The sequence below is a fragment of the Rutidosis leptorrhynchoides genome, chromosome 1 (genome assembly GCF_046630445.1).
Source record: "Rutidosis leptorrhynchoides isolate AG116_Rl617_1_P2 chromosome 1, CSIRO_AGI_Rlap_v1, whole genome shotgun sequence".
Lineage (NCBI taxonomy): Eukaryota > Viridiplantae > Streptophyta > Magnoliopsida > Asterales > Asteraceae > Rutidosis > Rutidosis leptorrhynchoides.
Window position 1 is genome coordinate 364,648,928 of NC_092333.1, and position 23,475 is coordinate 364,672,402.

The window sequence follows — 23,475 nt, forward strand, 5'->3', positions numbered from 1 at the left end:
AGAGCTGCACGCACTGGCCAAGGTCATGCAATTACTCAACCAGACATTATTATGAAATCAAAGGACAAATCCTACACATGGTAACTAATCAATGACAATTTAGTGGTACGCCAAAAGAAGATCCAAACGAACATCTTCGAACCTTTAAAATGATCTGTACTCTATTTAAAATCAGAGAAATGGAGGATGAACAGATCTATCTCATGTTATTTCCCTGGACTTTAAAGGGAAAAGTCAAAGATTGGTTAGAATCGTTACCTGAAGGAGCGATTGATACATGGGATGTTTTAGTTGAGAAATTTCTTAAAAGATTCTTTCCGGCATCTAAAGCCGTGAGACTTCAAGGAGAAATTGTTACGTTCGCGCAAAAGCCAAATGAAACATTATATGAGGCGTGGATAAGATTCAGAAAGTTGTTGAGAGGATGTCCTCAACACGGTTTAGATACTTATCAAATAGTACAAATATTCTACCAAGGATGCGACGTTGCTACACGAAAGGACATCGACACAGCAGCTGGTGGTTCCATTATGAAGAAAACCACAACCGAAGCCCACAAAATTATTGATAACACAACCTCCCACTCACATGAGTGGCACCAAGAAAAAGATATTTTTGGTTCATCTAAAGCGGCTAGAGCCGATTCTAGCCATGACTTTAATTCCATTTTCGCAAAGTTAGATGCTTTCGAAAGAAGAATGGAAAAGATGACTAAAGATATTCACGCAATATGAATTAGTTATGAGCAGTGTGGAGGACCACATTTGACAAAAGATTGTCTCAGTATTGAACAAACAATGGAACAAATAGAGAATGTTTCATACATGAACCAAAGGCCTGGAAATAATTATCAAAATAATTATCAACCGCCAAGACCAAACTACAATCAAAATAAAAATTATAACTGAAATGTTCCATACAACAACCAATAAGGTCCTAGCAATCAACAAGTATCCAATAATACTTACAACCAGCAAAGACCTATTTTTCCAAATAAACCACCACAAACAGATGATAAAAAGCCAATTTTAGAAGATATGATGTCGAAGCTAGTTGAATCTCAAACGCAATTTTTCACATCTCAGAAACAAACCAATGAACAAAATGCTCAAGCATTTAGAAATCAAAAAGCTTCAATCCAAAATCTGGAACAAGAAGTGAGTAACCTAGCAAGGTTAATAGGTGAAAGAAAACCGGGGAGTCTACCTAGCGATACAAATGCTAACCCTTGAAATGAAACAGCTAAAGCCATTACTACAAGAAGTGGTATTACACTTAAACCACCTGAAATACCTGTAATTTCTGATGACTCTATTCCTACTACACATGAACCACAATCTGAGCACGAGAAGGAAACAGAACTGGCAGTTGAAAAGGTTAATGAAGATAACACAGTTAAGGCAAAGCCTTATGTTAAACCATACCAACCACCACTTTCTTACCCGAGTAAAATGAGAAAAGAAAGACTTGAAGCAGAGCAATCCAAATTCTTGGATATGTTTAAACAAATAAATGTAAATCTTTCTTTCATTGATGTGATTTCAGGAATGCCTAGGTATGCTAAATTCCTGAAAGATCTTATCACAAATAGAAAGAAAATGGAAGAACTCTCGGCTGTTACAATGAATGCTAATTGTTCTGCAGTGCTGTTGAATAAACTACCAGAAAAATTATCAGATTCAGGAAGTTTCACAATTCCATGTTTTCTGGGTAGTCTTAGTTCAATAGAAGCATTGGCAGATTTAGGTGCTAGTATAAATTTAATGTCATATTCATTAAAATAAGCATACAACTAGCCGAACGATCAGTAAAATATCCTAGAGGGATAATGGAGAACATGCTAGTTAAAGTTGATACTTTAGTATTTCCAGTAGACTTTGTTATTCTGGACATGGAAGAAGATTCTCGAGTTCCTCTTATATTAGGAAGACCATTCTTAAACACGGCTAAAGCAATAATAAACGTGTTTGGTAAGAAACTAACCCTAAGTATAGAGGACGAGAGTGTTACCTTTTCTGTTGATAGAGCCATGCAACAACCCAATCTGCAGATGATACATGTTATTATATTCAAACTATATATTCACATGCAGAATTGTTACAAGAATTTCCAGAATTACAAGGAACAGGTGAATGTTCTTTAGGAGAAGGAACGGAACCAATTGATGAAGCTGAAATATTAGCCACACTCATGGCTAATGAATACGAACCAACAAAAGAAAAACTTCAAATGCTAAAAGAAAAAGAAAAATATCGATACAAATCATCGATAGAAGAACCACCGATATTAGAATTAAAGCCACTTCCAAACCATTTGGAATACGCTTATTTACATGGTGAATCTGAATTACCTGTAATAATATCGTCTTCTCTTACGGAAAATGAAAAATCTCGACTCATTTCTATGCTAAAAGCTCATAAACCAGCTATTGCATGGAAGATTCATGACATTAAAGGAATAAGTCCTTCGTATTGCACACATAAAATCCTTATGGAAGAAGGTCATAAAACATATGTGCAACGCCAACGTAGACTAAATCCTAATATGCAAGATGTTGTTAAGAAAGAAATTATTAAACCGCTCGATGCAGGTTTAATTTATCCAATCTCTGATAGTCCATGGGTAAGCCCAGTTCAATGTGTACCTAAGAAGGGTGGCATCACTGTCATCACAAATGAAAAAGATGAGCTTATTCCTACTAGGACTGTAACAGGATGGCGTGTTTGCATTGATTATAGAAAATTAAATGACGCCACCAGAAAAGATCACTTTCCCTTACCTTTCATTGATCAAATGTTGGAAAGGTTAGCTGGAAATAGTTACTATTGTTTTCTTGATGGTTTCTCCGGATACTTTCAAATTCCAATCGCACCCGAGGACCAAGAGAAAACCACCTTCACGTGCCCTTATGGTACTTATGCTTACAAATGCATGCCATTTGGACTTTGCAATGCCACTGCAACCTTTCAAAGGTGCATGATGGCGATTTTTCACGACATGATAGAAGAATGCATGGAAGTTTTCATGGATGACTTTTCAGTCTTCGGTGATACTTTTGAAACATGTCTAGTTAATCTTGAACGAATGCTTATTAGATGCGAACAATCAAATCTAGTACTTAATTGGCAGAAATGCCATTTCATGGTTAAAGAAGACATCGTTCTTGGTCATAAAATTTCAAAGGAAGGAATTAAAGTGGATAGAGCTAAAGTAGATGTAATTGCTAAACTTCAACATCGCACCAATGTTAGAGGAGTTAGGAGTTTTCTAGGGCATGCCGGTTTTTACCGACATTTCATAAAAGATTTTTCTAAAATTGCCACTCCTATGAATAAACTCCTTGAAAAGGATGCTCCATTCATCTTTTCGGATGAATGCATCAAATATTTTAATATTCTTAAAGAAAAACTCACTAATGCGCCGATCATGATAACTCCAGATTGGAATCTACCATTTGAACTCATGTGCGATGCAAGTGATTTTGCAATGGGAGCAGTTTTAGGATAAAGGATTGAAAAATGATTTCAACCTATTTATTACGCTAGTAAGACATTACAAGGAGCACAAACGAATTACACTACTACTGAAAAAGAACTCCTTACTATTGTCTTTACTTTTGACAAATTTCGTTCATATCTCGTTCCAGCTAAAATGGTGGTCTATACTGATCATTCTGCTCTTAGATACCTATTTTCAAAACAAGATTCCAAACCACGATTAATCTGTTGGATCTTACTCTTACAAGAGTTCGCTGCTGATCATCTTTCTCGCCTTGAAAATCCCGAATTAGAAGTTCTAAATGAATAGACCATACAAGATAACCTTTTTGATGAATATCACTTGAAAATTGATTATAACAAAATTCCATGGTTTGCAGACTTTGCAAACTACTTAGTATGTGGATTCCTTGAAAAAGGGTTGTCGTACCAAAAGCGAAAGAAATTATTTAGTGATATAAAACACTATTTTTGGGAAGATCCACATTTGTTTAAAAGTTGTCCTGATGGAATAATACGCCGATGCGTATTCGGGGATGAAGCTAGTCAAATCTTAAACCATTGTCACACAGGACCAACAGGAGGGCATTATGGGCCTCAACTCATAGCAAGAAAAGTTTACGACGCTAGATTCTATTGGCCTACAATTTTCAAAGACGCACACCTTCTTTGTAAATCATGTGATGCTTGTCAAAGGGCCGGAAAAATAAGTCAACGTGATGAAATGCCACAAAACGTCATTCAAGTATGTGAAGTTTTCGACGTTTGTGGTATTGACTTTATGGGTCCATTTCCAAAATCTCATAACAATCTCTATATTCTCGTTGCCATTGATTATGTATCTAAATGGGTGGAAGCACAAGCTCTCCCAACTAACGATGCACGAGTTGTAGTCAACTTTTTAAAACATCTTTTTGCAAGGTTCGGAACACCGAAAGCTTTAATAAGTGATCGGGGTACTCATAAAATCTCAACCACTTATCATCCACAAACGAGTGGACAAGTTGAAAATACCAACCGAGCATTAAAACGTATTTTAGAGAAAACCGTAGGATCAAATTCGAAGGAATGGTCCATAAAATTGGAGGATGCACTCTAGGCTTTTAGAACAGCCTACAAAACTCCAATTGGAACCACACCTTTTAAACTTGTTTATGGAAAAACATGTCACCTTCCAGTAGAAATTGAGCACAAAGCATTTTGGGCTTTGAAGACATGTAATCTTGATTTGCATGAAGTCGGACGTCTACGATTAAGTCAACTAAAAGAATTAGAGGAATTAAGACATGATGCATATGAAAATTCGTTAATCTATAAGGAAAGAACTAAGAAATGGCATGATAAGAGAATCAGAAGTTCAAAAGAATTTAAGGAAGGAGACAGAGTTCTTCTTTTCAATTCAAGATTCAAGCTATTTCCTGAAAAATTGAAATCAAGATGGTCTGGACCATTTATAGTCAAAAGAGTTTTCCCATATGGAACAATAGAGTTAATAAATTCAAATGGGATTGAATTTAAAGTTAATGGTCACAGAGTTAAACATTACATACATGGTTCGATGGAAGTTGACAATGAAGTTAATCATAATTTCACCACCAAAGAAAACCCTCAGAATGAAAACATAAATATGTTTTCAACGACATATGAAAAGCCAAAATTGGAAGACGGGGAGGCTTCAAATTGGAGTGATGAAGAAGAATTTCTATATAAACCTCCCATTCCAAGAAACGAAGAAATATATGAACAAGAAGTTCAAGTAAAAGTGAAAGAACCAAGAAAAGAGCACCCGAAAAAGGTTAACAAACCAACTCTACTTACTAAAGTAGGAGACCCAGATGAATTTATCATTTCTTGCTTGCTTAATGATGGTGCTATGAATAATGGGATCACAGATTTAGGGGCAAGTGCGAATATTATGCCTCTTTCCTTATACAAAAGATTAGGAGTGGGTAAATTAAGACCAACCAGAATAGGTGTTCAACTATTTGACCAAACCATTAAACACCCGGTTGGAATAGCCAATAATTTACTTGTTAAAGTGGGAAGTTTAACCTTTGTTGCAAATTTCATAGTTACTAATATGGAGGAAGACCTTGATATTCCTCTAATTTTAGGTCGCCTATTTTTAGCAACCACCGAGGCGTTATTTGATGTGAGAGAAGGTAGAATGACACTTAGGGATGGTGACAAATCGGTCACCTTTGTGAACCGAAAGTTTAAATCTCCACCAACCAAAACTGTTGAACCAATAAAAATGCCTAAGTGTGGGGAAAACGAAGAAACACCTAATGATGATCCGATAACAAAGAACCTTATTGTTGATACGAAATTAGATGAACCCGTTTTTAACAGTGCAATGAAGAAACTTTATAAACGGATTCAAGATGCTAGGATTAAGGGTAACTTTAAGTTATGTAACCGATTAGTATCCAATTTGTTGCCCAAAGAAAAGGCGATGTTAGTTAAATTTGTGAATGTTACAGAGGAAATCAACAAATGGCTTGAAGCAAAAGTCAGAGATATGCAAGTTGTTGATGTTCCAATTGAAATTAACAATGAAGTAAATCACAAGTTCGACACCACAGCTACCTAAGTGTGGGGAGATTCAAATGTTTTAAAGGATAATATAGTGCTGTCTAGAGTTAGATTTTCTATTTTTATGTAGTTCTTGAAAATAGAATCCGAATGGTCTTTCCCTAGCAGTCCCTAAAGAACTAGTCTTATCCCTCCATTCTGAATTTTTGTGTTTTTAGGTTTTACGAGATGAAGAATTCCTTTAATTTGAACCATGGTCTACTACTACATGCTATGATTATTAAACATAATAATAACACCTTCCCGAGTGAACTGGTATCATTCATAAGAGGCAAAATGGACGAAGTAAGGAAAGAACTCAGGAAAGATCATAATAAGACACATTTTGGTAATGGAAAATCAAAATCCGCAACAAGAAGAAGAGCACGACACCTTGAAAGATGTCATAAATGCGGAAAATGGTCACACGAAGGGAAATGTTCGAACAATCAAACACATTCCAAAACCGAGTTCGTTACTTTATGCAGAGAAGGACCGTTCATATGTTTAGAAGAAAAGTTATTGAAAAATCGAGGTTACGCTTATGTAGCAATGGAAAACTAAATCGAACGACTCTCCTATGAGTCGACTAAAGCAGGTCTCTGAGAATTTTATCTCACAGGTAAGTATGTACAGTTTTTATTTTATTTTTTTATTACTTTTAACCTTTAGATAATAAACGCTGAATCGTTCGCTATAAAGTATTAAATTAATATTCAATAAAATTAGGTATAATAAATCGAAATTATTGATATCAGACAAAATTTTAATTCATCACTGCGAAATTTACCGTTTACTCATAAGGTATAAATATCTTTAATCAATCAATTCAAAATATTCCAGAAATTCGTCAGGAGTGAAACTAGGTAAGATAGCCGAATTTACTTTACCCAAAAGAGGGACACATATTTTTGTTAATATTTGATTGATTAAAGTGGGATAAAAGACCAAAAAGATTTTTATTTTTATCTTGTTTTCTAAATTAATATATATCTATATTATTTTTAAATATAAGTTTGTAAACTAATGTATATAAATATTATTAATACTTATATGAAATTTTAAATTTAAGTTTGGTGTGAATTTAAAAACAAAATTTACTTTATTTCATTAAGTTAAAAATTGATTTCTAAAATTCATCGTGTGTTGAAGACTAGGTCGTTGAACCGAAATTGCTTTACCCGAGGGCGGGACGATAAATTTTGTTATCATTATTTTTAATCTTATTGATTTAAAGTATGCCAAAAACATTAAAAAAAACCCAAAAATCTTTACTTTTAAAACAATCGTTTTGAAATAGAAAATTTTAAATTTTGTAGAGGGACAAACTAGGTAAACGTACCGAAACGACCTCAATCTAAAAAGAAACAAAATTTTAAATTAATTAATTAATTATTTTATATGTTAAAGGTTTTATTAAAAAAATAAAAAATTATACCCCAGGCGATCGCATGGGGTTTGTACTGTAAATCCATGCGATCGCATGGAAACAAAATATTGGACAGTTTACAAAGTCAGTCGACTGGTTTCTCTGCTTCCCCACTTTTCACGCACACATCCGCGAAAACACACACACATAATCACCTTAAATCTTTAATTTTTCACCAAAATCATCCAAATTTCGTGCTACAATCTGCTATAATCATGCCTTTTCTTGGATTTAGGAGGAAAAAGGTAAAAATTTCACCTCTAAACTCTTAAATTTCCTAATTTTTGAGATAATTACAATTAATTGCAATAATTTTAGTTTGATGATTTCTAGCCTAATTAGAGTTAAATTGTTAGTATATTATGCTTGTATAACCTAGATTGATGCTATTTGTCATGATTTGAAGCCTTAAACTTCAAATTTTTTAGAAATCTAGGGTTTGTGTTCTTGAGCAATTTGGGACTTTTTGTTATAAACAGGTTATGGCCAATTTTTGTTATGAATTATTGCTAAATTAAGTAGTGTAAAAAGTTTAGGTTGTTAAATGATCCAAACTTTGATCCTAAACATGATTTTTGAGCATCAAAGTGGACTTTTTAAGTCTAAAATTCATGAACTTGACTAATTTGATATGAATGCAATTTGAAACTTGTTTAATTGCTAATAATGATTATTTTGACATGTTATTTAAGTTAAATGCTTATGAACATTATGTACATTTTCATATATGCTTATTTGAAAAATTGTAGAATTGATAAAAATATGAAAATGTGTATAAGTTTAATATGAATTAAGAATGTTATTAAAATTGTGTTAAGTTGTTATTCTGCTAACACTAATGTATATTTAGATGTACAAATTTTGTGTTTAATGTGTTTTGCAGAGAAATACAGAGACTGGCGGTGCATCATCGTCTAGACAAGCTGATCAAGAGCCACAGCAAGAACCACAACCAGAGATGCAACTGGAACCACAACAACAAGAACAACACCAATATTATGATCAACATTTACCATATCATGAGCTGGAACAACTGTTTTACACTCATTATTGTCAATTTCAGCCTCACCCGAGGATTACACACCTACTTATCAATGAACAACAGTTACATCCCAACCTAAGATTCGATCGTTGTTGGACAGAGTACCTGAAATTTCAAAAGAACTTGCACATCCTGTACCACAAAAATATTGAAATGCCTCGGGTAATCGATTGGGAGCCTTTGGAAGCAGTTGACCTAGCCGACTCGGTTAGAGGTTTACTAGTTCAGAGGTATGGTACCTCTACATTTAACGATTGGATCCACTTATTTACCACGCATAGAACTATATATAGAGAATGGTGTGTTGAATTGCTTAGCACTATAGAGTTAAATAATCAGGTTACTATGTTAGGAGATAAAAGTTTTATTAGATTTTTGTTAGGCGGTAGAATGTATAGGATGTCCATGTTAGACATGACTAGAGCTTTATTAATCTATACCCCCGCTGAGATTAGTACACCTGATTGTAATAGTTTAATTGCCGAAGGTGAGAGAGTAGATAGGAATTTTGACAATGACGCCATATGGAGGCGTATGTCAAGATTTAGGGAGTTCACGCGGTGTGGAAGACACTCCTATTTAGATATTGACAGGGCAGAACTCCGGGTAATACATAGATTTTTAGCGAACTCGATTACACAACGGGGTAGAAACAAGGAGAAAATGACCCAAAACGATTTATTCTATCTTAAGTGTATTCGAGACCCGAGGAGCTTTGTTAATATTCCTTATTGCATTGGCCATTATCTTTCTAAAGTTGTTGAGGGAATGCAAGCAGGAAGTATTATAAGGGAAGGTATTTTTGTTACTCTCATTGGAGAGTACTTAGGTGTAGATAAAGAGCAAGGGGGTCCGATGGTAGAGATTGAGGAATAAGCCGAGAGAATAGGATTGCAGGTTTATCAAGGTGCAAAGGTACTAACTCAGAGACACAATATGCCAATACAATATCAGGACACCCATCCACAGGTAGAGAGGGGTTCGGATGAGGAGATGGAGGAAGCATATGACATTAGGGATGTCATTAGGGATAGTTATACTGATGTTTATTAGCATATAGATGAGATGGAAATGAATAACCAGGCTAGGCATCGTCAGTATGAGTAGTGTGGAGAGCCGCAGATGAGTATGAGCAATCCAGGCGATGCCAACACTATAGCTGGCAAGATCATCAGCACCAGATCATGAGCCAGCTATCATATCAGGTACCAGATAACTACATTCTGACTTGACCTACTTACTATCCACCACATCAGCCTGACATACGACCACCCTTTAACCTGTACGACCCTAACCAAGCCTATCAGGACACCTATCACCAGCCATGGAACCAGAGCGATGACATGAACTGGAATCCATATCCAGATTGATACAGTTCCATTGGTGATTTATTATCTTTTTATCATTTTTATCTATTATTGTTTAAACATATAATATTTTGATATTTTTATGTAATTTTTAACATTTTCATTATTGTGTTACTAATATTTAATATTTATAATTTGAAAGTGGGATACTAAGTCTCATTTCAAATTACCATGCATGTATATATTTGTATTGTATGTATATTGTGAATTGTACAAAACAGGGTAAAATATCGCACTTTCAAAGACTGGCATTAAGTTCAGCAAAAGCAACTAATTTTGACGATAAGATGCAAAATATATGTGAAATAACAACTGCAAGAATGAACAAATGATGTGCACCATTTATCATTCAAACAAAGAACAATATATTTGGAAACTCTGGTAAAATTTAATCAATTTTCTACGCTAATCACCTTCAATAATTTAAATTGTACTGATTTCTTGCAAATGAGGGCATTGCAAGATCTTAAGTGTGGGAAGGGATTAAATTCTTTCAGTTTTAAACATTTGACTTATACACTTGGTTTAATAGCCACCGTTAAATTTTACTAGTAACGCAGTAGTTGTATTAGAATCTAGTGCTCTCTGATAATAAAGAACAGCCCTAGTCTTATATACTGACTACCCACTTCTAGTAAAAATTTTAAAAAAAAATTCAACTAAATGAACTCAAAATCATGTTTATACATATTTATGAACGATAAAACTAGGTGTTAACACCGAAATTATTGGTACTTCGAAAAGGACATAAATTGAGAAACAACCTAAAACGCTTGAATTCATTTAAAATGGAATAGAAGAGAATAAAAAGGCAAAGAAAGAAAAATAAAAGCCAAGTGTGGGAAAAGTTTACTAAGTTATTTAAAACATATATCACATATTTTTGTACAAATAATTGAAGATATTTTTGTTTTGGACGATATTAATCAGTTTTACCAGTTTATTATAATATAAATGGAATTTAAAAGGAAGTAAAGTCTTCCGAGAAAAAGAAACACGCTTCTTTATTTAGGTCAGGAAGTTGTCGTCCAGACCAGTTGTAGAGTCTACGAAAAACCATGAAAAGTTTTCTCGAAAATCAGTTGGAAATCTACGGACCTCAGCAACAAACAGGGTCGCCAAGTGGTCAGACATATCCTAACCATGAGAGGATCTGTCTCGTACAATGGGGGGCACCGTGCAAATTAGCTTATAAGACTAATTAATCAGATCCCCAGAAAGGATAATCTCCTTAAAAGATTAAAAATCAGCATTTAATCCTGATATTACGCAATCCTTGATATTGACCTTAAAGATTGAGAATTACAAACACATGGAATTCGATCATATCTATACTCGAGCTTGAACGAGAAAATATTTTGATCAAAATTAAAACAAATTTTTTTTCTAAAAACCTATTTTCAATGCGTTCATTACCATTGAAAGTAAAATCCTAGGAATTCACCTGGAATTCATTAGGTCACCTGAACCAAATCGGGTGTCAACCGTAAGAACGGTGATTGCATAGCATGGTCGAAGATAGGACCTTGTGCCAGACTGAAAAATTATAGGGTGATCTTTGCTATTGCTCCTACAAAGGATAGTAATTGCATCCGACACGATGTAGGCCATAATCAAAAGCATGTCATTAGACATTGCCTTAATAGTTGCTTGTTCAACGATTTCCTTTACAACCGAACGGTAGTTTACCAAAAGGTAATATACGGAACAAGTAAACTGGACGTGTTGCTTTCCCAATACAAGGTTAGCAAGTGGGTGACACAAAACTGCAAGTTTTGAGCTAAAATTTCCAAATCTGAAACCCACAAAACCCACAAAAACATTTTGCAAACACCGGTGAAGGGTTATTCGGGAAAACTTATCTAGGGTAAAAGCTAGATTGAATTTTCAAAAGATCAAATGTTTTCATAAAGATCCAATTTCCTAACGGATCTAAATTTTTATAGTCATGTGGGACTGTAAACCACAATGTTACTATCATTGTTTATACCGCCGTATCAAAATCACTGATGTATATAGTGTGAAAAATAAAGAAGTGATTCTAGTAAAGTTATATTCAAGTTCTATATTGCTTGAGGACAAGCAACGCTCAAGTGTGAGAATATTTGATAATGCTAAAAACGAACATATATTTCATAGCATTATCCTTCCAGAAAGACAAGCTTTTAGTTGCAATTGCTCTATTTACAAGTGATATTCGTTTAAATAATAAAAGGTGAAGACAAAAGACAGATTCGACGATTTGAAGACGCAAACGACCAAAATACTAAAAAGTACAAAGTACAATCCAAGTGGTTCAATTTATTGATGAGAAACGTCTAAAAATTACAAGAGTACAAGCCGCAAAACGCAAAGTACAAGATATCTAATCATACGAAAGAACGTTCGAAAATCCGAAACCGGGACATAAGCCGAGTATCAACGTGTGACGCAATGGACTTAAAATTACAAATCAACTATGCACAAGAATATAATACAAAATTATATATATTATATTATAAAATAAAATGTCGGCAAACAAGAAAACAAAAGAATGCGAGCTGTCCCAAGCCATCATGCGATCGTATGGCCAGGAGGCATATATCCCATGCGATCGCATGGCCTCAAAATGCTGGTCAGGTCCTATAAATAGCCAGCTTATTCGACGAGTTGTATACACCTTCATCAACTATCTCTCACTCTCTCAATATATTTATATTTATATTTTAATTATAATTTTAATTTTAAGTTAATAATAATAATAAGCTTATAGTGTCGAATGTCTTAAGGTTTTGTAAGTCGAAACTCTATCCGTGTAATGCTACGCTATTAATACTCATTGTAAGTTATGTTCAACCTTTTTACATTAATGTCTCGTAGCTAAGTTATTATTATGCTTATTTAAGTCGAAGTAATCGTGATGTTGGACTATATATTAAGACGGGGTTATTGGGCTTTGGACCATAATTGGGGTTTGGACAAAAGACCGACACTTGTGGAAATTGAACTATGGGCTATTAATGGGCTTTATATTTAATTAGATAAATGATATCTTCTTAATTTAATATAGAGATTTATAATTTGACTTATTTATATTTAACCACATACGCTTGACTGGGTACGGTGGGCGGGATATCTATAAATACTAATAATTATTCATTTGACCGGACACGGGAATGGATTAATAGTTAATGGACTCATTAAAACAGGGGTGAATTACATTCAAGGGTAATTGGTGTAATTTTTAACAAAGTATTAAAACTTTGGATTACACGCAGTCGATAACCTGGTTATTCATTAAACAAAGTATTAAGACCTTGTTACAGTAGTTTGAATCCCCAATTAGTTGGAATATTTGACTTCGGGTATAAGGTTAGTTTGACGAAGACTCTCGCACTTTATAATTATGACTGATGGACTATTATGGACAAAACCAGATGGACTTATCAAATAATCTAGGACAAAGGACAATTAATCCATGGCAATAAATTAAAATCAAACACGTCAAACATCATGATTACGGAAGTTTAAATAAGCATAATTTCTTTATTTTATATCTCATCACATTTTTATTTACTGTCATTTTATTTATTGTACTTTAAATTATTGCACTTTTAATTATCGTACTTATATTTATCTTCATTTACTTTACGCTTTAAATTAAGTTATATTTATTATTTTGCATTAGGACTTAAAAATCGACAAACCGGTCATTAAATGGTAAAACCCCCTTTTATAATAATAATAATACTACTTATATATATATATATATATATATATATATATATATATATATATATATATATATATATATATATATATATATATATATATATATATATATATATATATATATATATATATATATTGTATATATATATATATATATATATATATATACAAATATAGTTAATAAAAAATTATAGCGTTAAACTCAGCTAGATCCATGTGGAACGAACCGGACTTACTAAAAACTAAACTACTCTACGATTAGGTACACTGCCTATAAGTGTTGTAGCAAGTTTTAGGTATATCCATTCTATAAATAAATAAATAACTTGTGTAAATTGTATCGTATTTAATAGTATTTCGTAGTAAAATATAATCTATTTCGTACTACACCTCGCACACATCATCTAGTAACATTTGGCGATAATAATAAAGAAGTAAACACATGAATACTAAGAACGAGTAGATCGATCATGAAGCAATCTTCTTAATCTAGAGGTACTACCTAAAAAAAAAATAAAAAATTCATATGTTAGTTTTAAACATTCGCGTTAATATAACTTATAATTACAAAAGTACACTTTAAGAAGGTCATACCTCGACAAAACTTCTTGGCCATACAATAGGCGTGCCTATAGCTTCTATAATTGTGTCCATCTGTCCATACGGCCTAACCAGCTCTTCGTCTTTTTGAATTGCCACCTGAGGATTAAACGAACAGTATCTTGTACCAATCTCTTTCCCTCCCACCACCTCTTTTGGATCTAAACTCAAAACCCATCCTCTTGCTACTATGTCAAATAGCTTGTGAATGCTCCTCAGATATACTTCAGACTGAAATATCATTTTACAGCAAATAAGAGTTAAACTATATGGAGTATTTGTTAACATTGAGAAGACAAAGTTTTTTATATCATAAACATACCCGTAAAGGTGGAGGTTCAACGACTGGTGAGGTAACTTGGGAAATAGTTGAATCACTGTTGGAACGATTCTTTTCCCGATTTAGTTTTACTTTTTCCGCCTCTAATTAAACAATCCTTGATTTCAACATTTGATTCTCTCGTGTGTAAGCAATACGAGATGGTGTTACACCCCATAGATAAGTAGCCCGGACACTAAGCCGTATAGGTATGCATTTCCATATTTATCGTTTCCCTTCACCTTCGAGAAAATGTCATATGGCCCATGCTCATCGCTTGTACCAGGTGGAATGTTCTTTTTAGGTTGATTCATTTCACGTTGTATCATGCATAATAAACATCGTAAGTCAGAATCCACATGTTAAAACACTTTTAATCAGCGTAACAGAAATATTACACATGAGCAAAATCATTCAGTCAAAAAATTGACACTAGTAACAATATTACTTATAATGGCATCTTTAGCTTCCAAGCAATTTGTATTGCCGTTATTAGAGAAACACTTTTCAAACATTTCAAAACAGCTTGGTTCTTGACCATTATTATTTGCCTGTTTCAATTAAATTAAAATTGGTTTAACAATAAATGATATCCACATATTATCATAAAATAACTTTTCCCCTTTAATTAATTACCTTCGTCTCTTTTCGAACACGTGCATAACTCTTTTTTCCAGTGAGTTGCATCAGCTTCTTCTTCACCCGGTTCGATTTGTTTTTTTTTTCACTAACTTGCTGAGGTAGGAAATTGATGTCTCATAAATGACAATACATTGATATAAGTAATATATAAGATGTGGCAGGATAACAATTGCATACCTTGTTGCGTCTTCTATTCCAGTACCTTACAAGTTTTTGCCAATGATCTTCTTGAACTTGTGAACTGTGACGATCGCTCCAAATCCATATGGACGAATACATCATTCATCGATTTCATTGCGATGTATTTGACCTCTATATGATACGTTTTATAAACATTGCATTCTTTTGAAAAGGTACACCGTAAATGAATATTTAAATCCAAGGTTTTCGACATCTGATGATTTCTACATACAGACAATCACCATAAATAATGATTTACATTAATACTTTTATTGACAATGTAGTCAAAATAGATACATGGTGATGATTTTGTGAATGCAACGATTTCTTGAATAAAGCAAGTATGACTCCATGCACATAGCTTGTATAACAAATAAGCAAACAGCGGAAGACTTCTAGGGAACCTAAGAATAAACATGCTAACAAGTGTCAACACAAAGGTTGGTGAGTTCATAGTGTTAATGTTTCATATAATCTGTATATAAAGGTGGATCACAAGATTTCAGTTATTTCATCCAGAAACGTTTATCAAAATATTCTACAAGATTGAGCACTCTGGTAACTAAACGTTAACGTCTATATAATAAGTACACCTGTTTTAACATACATGCAACCAACATGTACAATACACGCAATCCAATATGTACTAAACTCAAATAGCATACGTCTGTTTTATAGTTCAGGCTAGGGTTTCTATACCTGGAACAGACGAGGATGTCAAGCCCTATGGATCTATATACAACTACTCGTGCCCACCAGTTCTTATAACTGGCAGTTACTAGTTACCAAAGTTAAGGGATTTTCGGTTCAAACTCAGTGTAGAATTAAGTATGTAGTTGTGTTCATTACGTTTAAAATAAAGTGCATGTATTCTCAGCCCAAAAATATATATTGCAAAAGCAATTAAAAAGGGAGGAAATGAAGCTCACCTTAGCAGCACATAAAGTCGTTCACCAAAATGTGACCGAAACTCGAAATACCAAATAACCATAGATCTCAACCTAGAGAACATATGTTGGTCAATAAATGTTTAACAAGCTAGGTCAGGTCATAGTGTATCACAATCCTAATGCTCGAGACCGACATGCAGAAGTTAATAAAAGTCATCTCAAAAGTCAACCTGACCCAATATGATCTTTAAATCTATACATGTTTATTAACTTAGTATAAGTCTTGATAATTGAACGAATTTATAGTTTATCAAACTCAAAATATTATTTATTTACAGAGCTATATTATACTTGAATTATCATGGTAATCGAACATGATTTTCATATAGTTTTCCAATACTTGAAAATCAGATTATAGTGTTTATAAAGCTTTAAAACATGATAAGACAGTCAACTTTGACAATTGTTTAATAAGACGAGACATGCCTATATAGAAATTCATTTACTCAATTAGTAATATTTGAAAATCCAATTTATCAATCTTATAAACAAGTTGTTTTAAATATCAATTGCAGATTCAAAAGCTATTTCCATTAATGTTAATTATAATTCAGTTGACCATAACTTTTGATCCGTTTCTCGAAAACACACGATTTCTAAATAAAAAGTTATTAATTTTTCGACAGCTTTCCAACGACATGCATATCATATACGTTTTACCAATAACATATGTATCAAATTCGTGATTCATCATAAACTATCTAACGACAAAATTAAAGTATACAGGTATGCATAAACATATATACTCGAGCACTAGACATGTATACACTTATTAATATATAAAAGATAATATATGAATGCTCACGTATCAATATTGTGATTCAATATTGCAGGAAAGTACGTAGACGCGACAGAGATGATAAACACTAGGTTAGACTTGCGAATAATACCCATGAACATTACCCATAATCTCCATAGCTATAACTCATAGTTTCCTTAGCTTAAACCAGTTTGAAAACTTGTTTTGAAAGTGACATGCTCATGACCTCATCGTAGTATTTTATGTATAATACTAATTAATAATACTCCCGACTATAAGATTAATAATAATATTAATCTTAATAATAATAATAATAATAATAATAATAATAATAATAATAATAATAATAATAATAATAATAATATAAATATAAATATAAATATAAATATAAATATAAATATATATAGAGAGAGCAGAGATATTGAAAGAGTGTAAAACATTCGGGAAAAACTGGAGCATTTATAGGACTTTTGCTGAAATTGGATCCCATGCGATCGCATGGGCTTCCAGTGCAAATGCCATGCGATCGCGTGGCCTGTCTGGACAACTCACTTTCTTTTGTTTTCTAGTTTGTCGACATAATATTATATAATATATATAATATATTTAATTTATATATTTATTTATATATTATATTAAATTCTCGTGCATAGTTAACTTGAAATTTTGGTTCCGATGACTCGTACGTTTACGCTCGACTTATGTCCCGATTGCGATTTCTTAAATGATACTTTGTACATTTAGAAAACTTGTACTTTACGTTTCGTGACTCGTACCTTTGTCAAAATATAGACTTAAAATATTCATAAACTATACCACTCGAAATATAAGTTATACATTTGAGTGTTTTGGTCATTTACTTCTATATATCATCGTCTCGTTATTTATTAATATAATAGTATTTATCAAACGTTTCATAACCAAGTTAATATCTATTCCCAATATTTAAAAACACGTTTTAAATACACATCGCAAGTTATTCATATTATTAATTCTTAACAATTAATATTCTAACTTATCGTAAATATTCAAATAGATATATTAACCAATAAGTTTAATGTACGGTATCATATAATTAGTACATTGTTACGTTTTCAAGTTATAGTGTATATATGTAAATATTTACATATAATTGTTCGCGAATCATCGAGAACAGTCGATGGGTAATTGAACATATGAAAGTAGTTCAAAAATTTTGAAATTCAGTTTTACAGACTTTGCTTATCGTTTCGAAAACATTAGTCATACAAAGATTAAGTTTAAATTTGGTCAGAAATTTTCGGGTCATCACAGTACCTACCCGTTAAAGAAATTTCGTCCCGAAATTTGAGTGAGGTCGTCATGGCTAACAATAAAAATGTTTTTATGACGAATATGATTTGATAAATAGAATTTTATCACCGTTGAATAATATGGATAAAACAATCCGATTACTTGAAGCGTATGAGGGAAGTTATCTTAATGGAGTGAAATGAAGAATAGAGATTCGTCTTAACTTTTGACGTATTAACGATTGATTTCCAGAATTTAAGGAATAGAAAATCTTCATAATTTAAATAAGATTTGATTCTTCGGGAATTAAGGAAATTAAGATTTCCTTTTATTAGATGCGTAACCTGCCTCGATTGCTATGTCTGATATTTCACTATAAATTAACCTCTTCCGTTTCATTTATTTTCACCACTCCTATAATCTTCTTCCTTATTTCATACTTCTTAATAGATTGTGAAAATGCTTAATCCAGTTCTGATTCTTGATATTTTTTGGCTATCGTATCCTTCATTCTTCTTTTTCATCTGCCACCAGAGGAGGTTATTTTCTTCTACTATTACCTTAGGATTATAGTGTTTTTCATTCTCCCGTGTCTTTATATTGCTATACGCATTGATATACACGGTTTGTAATTTTGGGGTTTTTATCGGACTTTTCATTCTCCATTATATTTCGGAGCTTCATGCTTTCGTTTTCTCTTCCCGACCTTAAGTCAAGCGGATAATGGTCCAGAATTCGTAGCTATGCATTTCGAAATGAACATAGTTAATGTTCTAAGAAAGAAATTGAAATGGCACGATCTTGATTTGTCAAATTACCAGAATTCAAAAGAAGAGATAGAACTATCAAGAGAATATGTTCTTGATATGTTTAGAGATTAGATAGAATGTAAGAGTCATGTAACATGGCAAATGATGATGGTATGGTCTGTGAATCATCATGTTCCATTAGAAACTCAGCATGACTTACTATAATATAATCACGTTGATCAAGTGTAATTATATTATACTAACTCATGCTTCAATTCCCAACACTACTTAAAAAACATCCATTTTTCAAAATTTTCAGAATTTAAAAACTAAAATAGTTTCTTTTATGATGTAACACAGATAGCGCGAAGAGATAATTAATTTTGGATAATAATAGTTATGAAGATATCTTCAGAAATATCGAAGATATTTATAATGAAAGATATGATAATATCTTTAAATTTCTAATATCAAAGGATGATGAAGAAGATTTGTTCGTAAAAGTTTAGAGTCAAGAGCAAGGTATTCGTTAATGACTTCAGCAGATACTGAATCATTTTAATTCTTTGAAGGTAGATTTCGTCTTTGTGATTTTTCCACAGCCTCCTTCATGGTTTGCTCAATCCGTTTTTCAGTACCAAACTTTCTCTTTTTCTGTGCTTTTCCAACACACTACTATTTATCATCAAACTTTCGACTGTTAAAGTCGTTTACAATTTTTGCTGCTTCATCAGCATTTTTCCAAAATTCGGAGAATTAGTTCCGCAGTTTGGGGTGTTTTTCAGAAACTTCACATTCGAAGTATGTAAGTCTAGGAGATAGACATTATAGGTATATATATAACTGTTGGTGTAGAATTGCTGCGAAATTCGAAATACTGATTGTTAATTCCCAATAGTTGGTATGGCAATTACCGTTACAAGATGTGGATGAGTACATGATAGGGTTTCAATGAACAATTATAATAGTTTTTCGGAGAGACTTGAGTCACAGATTAATGAATTTGCTAGTACATTTACTGTTAATGTGGTGAAACATGAAAGGTTCCCCAGTAACAAAAACTTATATGTCAAGCTTACAATAAGGCTAATCTGAAAAGTCGAAGTTGACTGGTTGGAAGTGTGATAAAACTGGATACTTTGAAAAGGGATTGCAAGATTATTTTCGGTAATAACAATGCTAAAGGATCTTGCACAGTCTTGAAGTCAAAGTATAGCTTTGAAAGATGCAGAGATCTAAGAATGATGTCACTTGTTAAATCTTGACTTGGATTCTGTTCTGTCAGAATATATAATTGAATTTGTATGAAAACGATTGTATATCGCTGTGAGCATAGTTAATAATTTTTTAATCAAAGTTGAAGAATGTACAGTGTAACATATTAATTGTGAACTTATATACTTCCCGAGTATTACCTACCCGTTAAAGATTTCACAAGTAATATTTTGTACAAAAGAATTTTCATTACAATCTTTATGAAAATATATGTATGTATATTTTCTTCAAATGTAATACAGATTTAATGAGCTAATATCATATTAAGCTCATTTGATTTTTGGCTTGAATTAGAAATGAAAAATCTCTAAAACATTAGAGATCATATAATTTTCGCGGAATATTTCACTAATGAAATCAATACTTCATTATTTATTCTTATTGGATTTCCTTGGTGAAGGATGTTGTTGCTCGTGGAATTTTTTGTGAACCTTACAAGGCACAGATGATGTTTTCTGGAAAGTTTAGAGTACATCGAAAATGAAAATGTAAAATCAATTATGTAATTGAATAATACTCTTGGTTTATTATGAAATGAAATTCATTGAGTTGAAACAGAGATTGTAGTTAACGATGGTTAAGTTGTTAACAAAGGATGTACATCATAGCATTTTAGTAGTATGAATTAACCGAGTAATATTTACCCCTTAAAATTCATACGTAATTGCTTTAGTACGAAAAGATATATTATGGTTTCAAAATTTATATATATATATATATAATACATATAAATTCTTTGGAAATAATAAGTTAATACTTCATAACTCATTATTACAATATACCCATTGGTGATTGTGGTGTCGACATCATCGGTGGTTATGGAGCTCGTGGTGCTGCAGGTGTTGCGGTGATGTTGACGTAACTACTGGGGGTGCTTGTATAACAAGTGTAGCTTGTAAATCACGCACCATTTCTAGTTTCTATTTTCCCCTCTATCATCTCTAAGATTATAGATTATATAAAATTTTCGTAGAATATTTCTCCGATGAAGTTATGAATCCATACTTCATCGTTTGTTGTTGTTAGTACTCCTTGGTATCTATGGTGCGTATGATGTTGATATCTGAGGTACAATTTGTGATGTTGAGGCGTGTGATGTGGATGTTGTTGTTGGTGGTGGTAATGGTACTGTTGGTGTTGTTGTCGGTGGTATTGTTACCGCTGATGATGGTGGTGCCTGTGATGCCTGCAAGTTGCGCATTATGTTCTCCAAAGTCACTACTCGAGCGCGAAGATCGTTGACTTCTTCTACTACACCGGATGATTTTCGGGTCGGACGAGTGGATGAATAAGATTAAGAATTTGAGATAGTATATAATCATGATGAGATACTCTGGAAATGAGAGAGGAAATGGTGTTTCGAACAGGTTCGCCGGTAAGTGCTTCAGGTTCTTCGCCAAGAGGTGAATGTGGTAGATGGAACGGATCACCTTCTTCTTGTCTCCAATGATTAAGTAGATTACAAACCCATCCCCAATTCATCCAGAATAGATGATGGCTAATTGGTTGGTCCATTACGGTTACACTGCTTTTAGAGCTCGAGTGGAAATTCATATCAGAATAGCTGTCGGAATCTAAGGAATTTGAACTAGATACAGGATCCATTTTGTGTAATCAAGGAAAAGATTTTTGAAATGAAATAGATAATAGGACTAATTTGGTACTCCTCAATACATAGTTTACATATGTATTTATAATACCAGAATCCCATAAGTTACGGAGGATTTTACGGAAGATGTCAGGCAAAGTTTACTGTAATAGATATGCCAAGATATGAATTTTGTCTATACACTATCTATGTAATTAATGCAGTAAGAAGCGTTTAGACTTAAGATGATAGACAGGTAATTTCCGACAAGAAATGATAAGCAAAACTTTTGACATGCAGACACAGTCGAAGTCTAGACTTACTAATGCATCCTAACAACTATCAGTTAGACACACTCATGCAAGACCTGGTTCGCTAGGATCAACGCTCTGATACCAACTGTGACGACCCGGAAATTTTTAACCAAATTTAAACTTAATCTTTATATGATTTCGATACGATTAGCAAAGTCTGTAATGTTGAGTCTCAAAATTTTTGAACTAATTACATGAAGTCTATTACCCTTGACTATTCCCGACGATTCATGAATTAGTGTTTTGATCAGATATATATATATATATATATATATATATATATATATATATATATATATATATATATATATATATATATATATATATATATACAAGAATATAAGTTTATATAATAAATTGAAGTAATAAAATACGACTTAATCAATTAAGTTAATTATGTAAAATATTACACAAGATAAAAAGTTAATATTAGGAATGAAACTATATATATATTTTGTGATATAATTTGAATGTATAGATAATAATTATTCAATAAAAGCTAATATATATAATAGATATTATATTACATAAGTAATGATATATATATATATATATATATATATATATATATATATATATATATATATATATATATATATATATATATATATATATATATAACATAAGTATAAATATAATTTCATTGTACTACTTCTAATGTTAACATCAACATTAGTGTTGTTAATAATCTATAGATACGAACATAATATATATAGAATTGATATAGTATTATTATTATTAATAATAATTTTATTTTTATTATCAATAATATTGCTATTATTAGTATCATCATTATTAACAATATTATGGTATACATTCTATAGTAGTTATTATCATTATCATTAGTAATATTATTATTACCATCATATTATTTTATATTTGTTTTATTATTATTAAAAGTATTATCATTATAGTTATAATTATATATATATTAATAAGATTAGTTATTACCTATGAATATAAGTATATAAAAAAAATAAGAGCTATACAAACACAGATATAAATACAAATAGATATATAAAGATACATATTAGGAAATCAGTATTTATATTATAAAGATAATTATTAAAAGTATTATTATTACAACTAATATTATGTATCAATAAAACAAATTATTAATATTGATATTATTAAAAATATTATTATAACTATTAAGTTGTTATCTTAAAATTGTTATTATTAGGATAATTATTATTAATTTTATTA

The 23,475-nt window shown here is 32.1% G+C and overlaps 1 non-coding gene across 1 annotated transcript; it reads right to left on the bottom strand.

Moving 5' to 3' along the window:
- Positions 1-335: 335 nt before the first annotated feature.
- On the bottom strand, positions 336-442 carry LOC139887015 (small nucleolar RNA R71). Its single transcript, XR_011772869.1, has one exon. It is a non-coding gene; the product is annotated as a small nucleolar RNA R71 (small nucleolar RNA).
- Between the last annotated feature and the right edge of the window lie 23,033 nt (positions 443-23,475).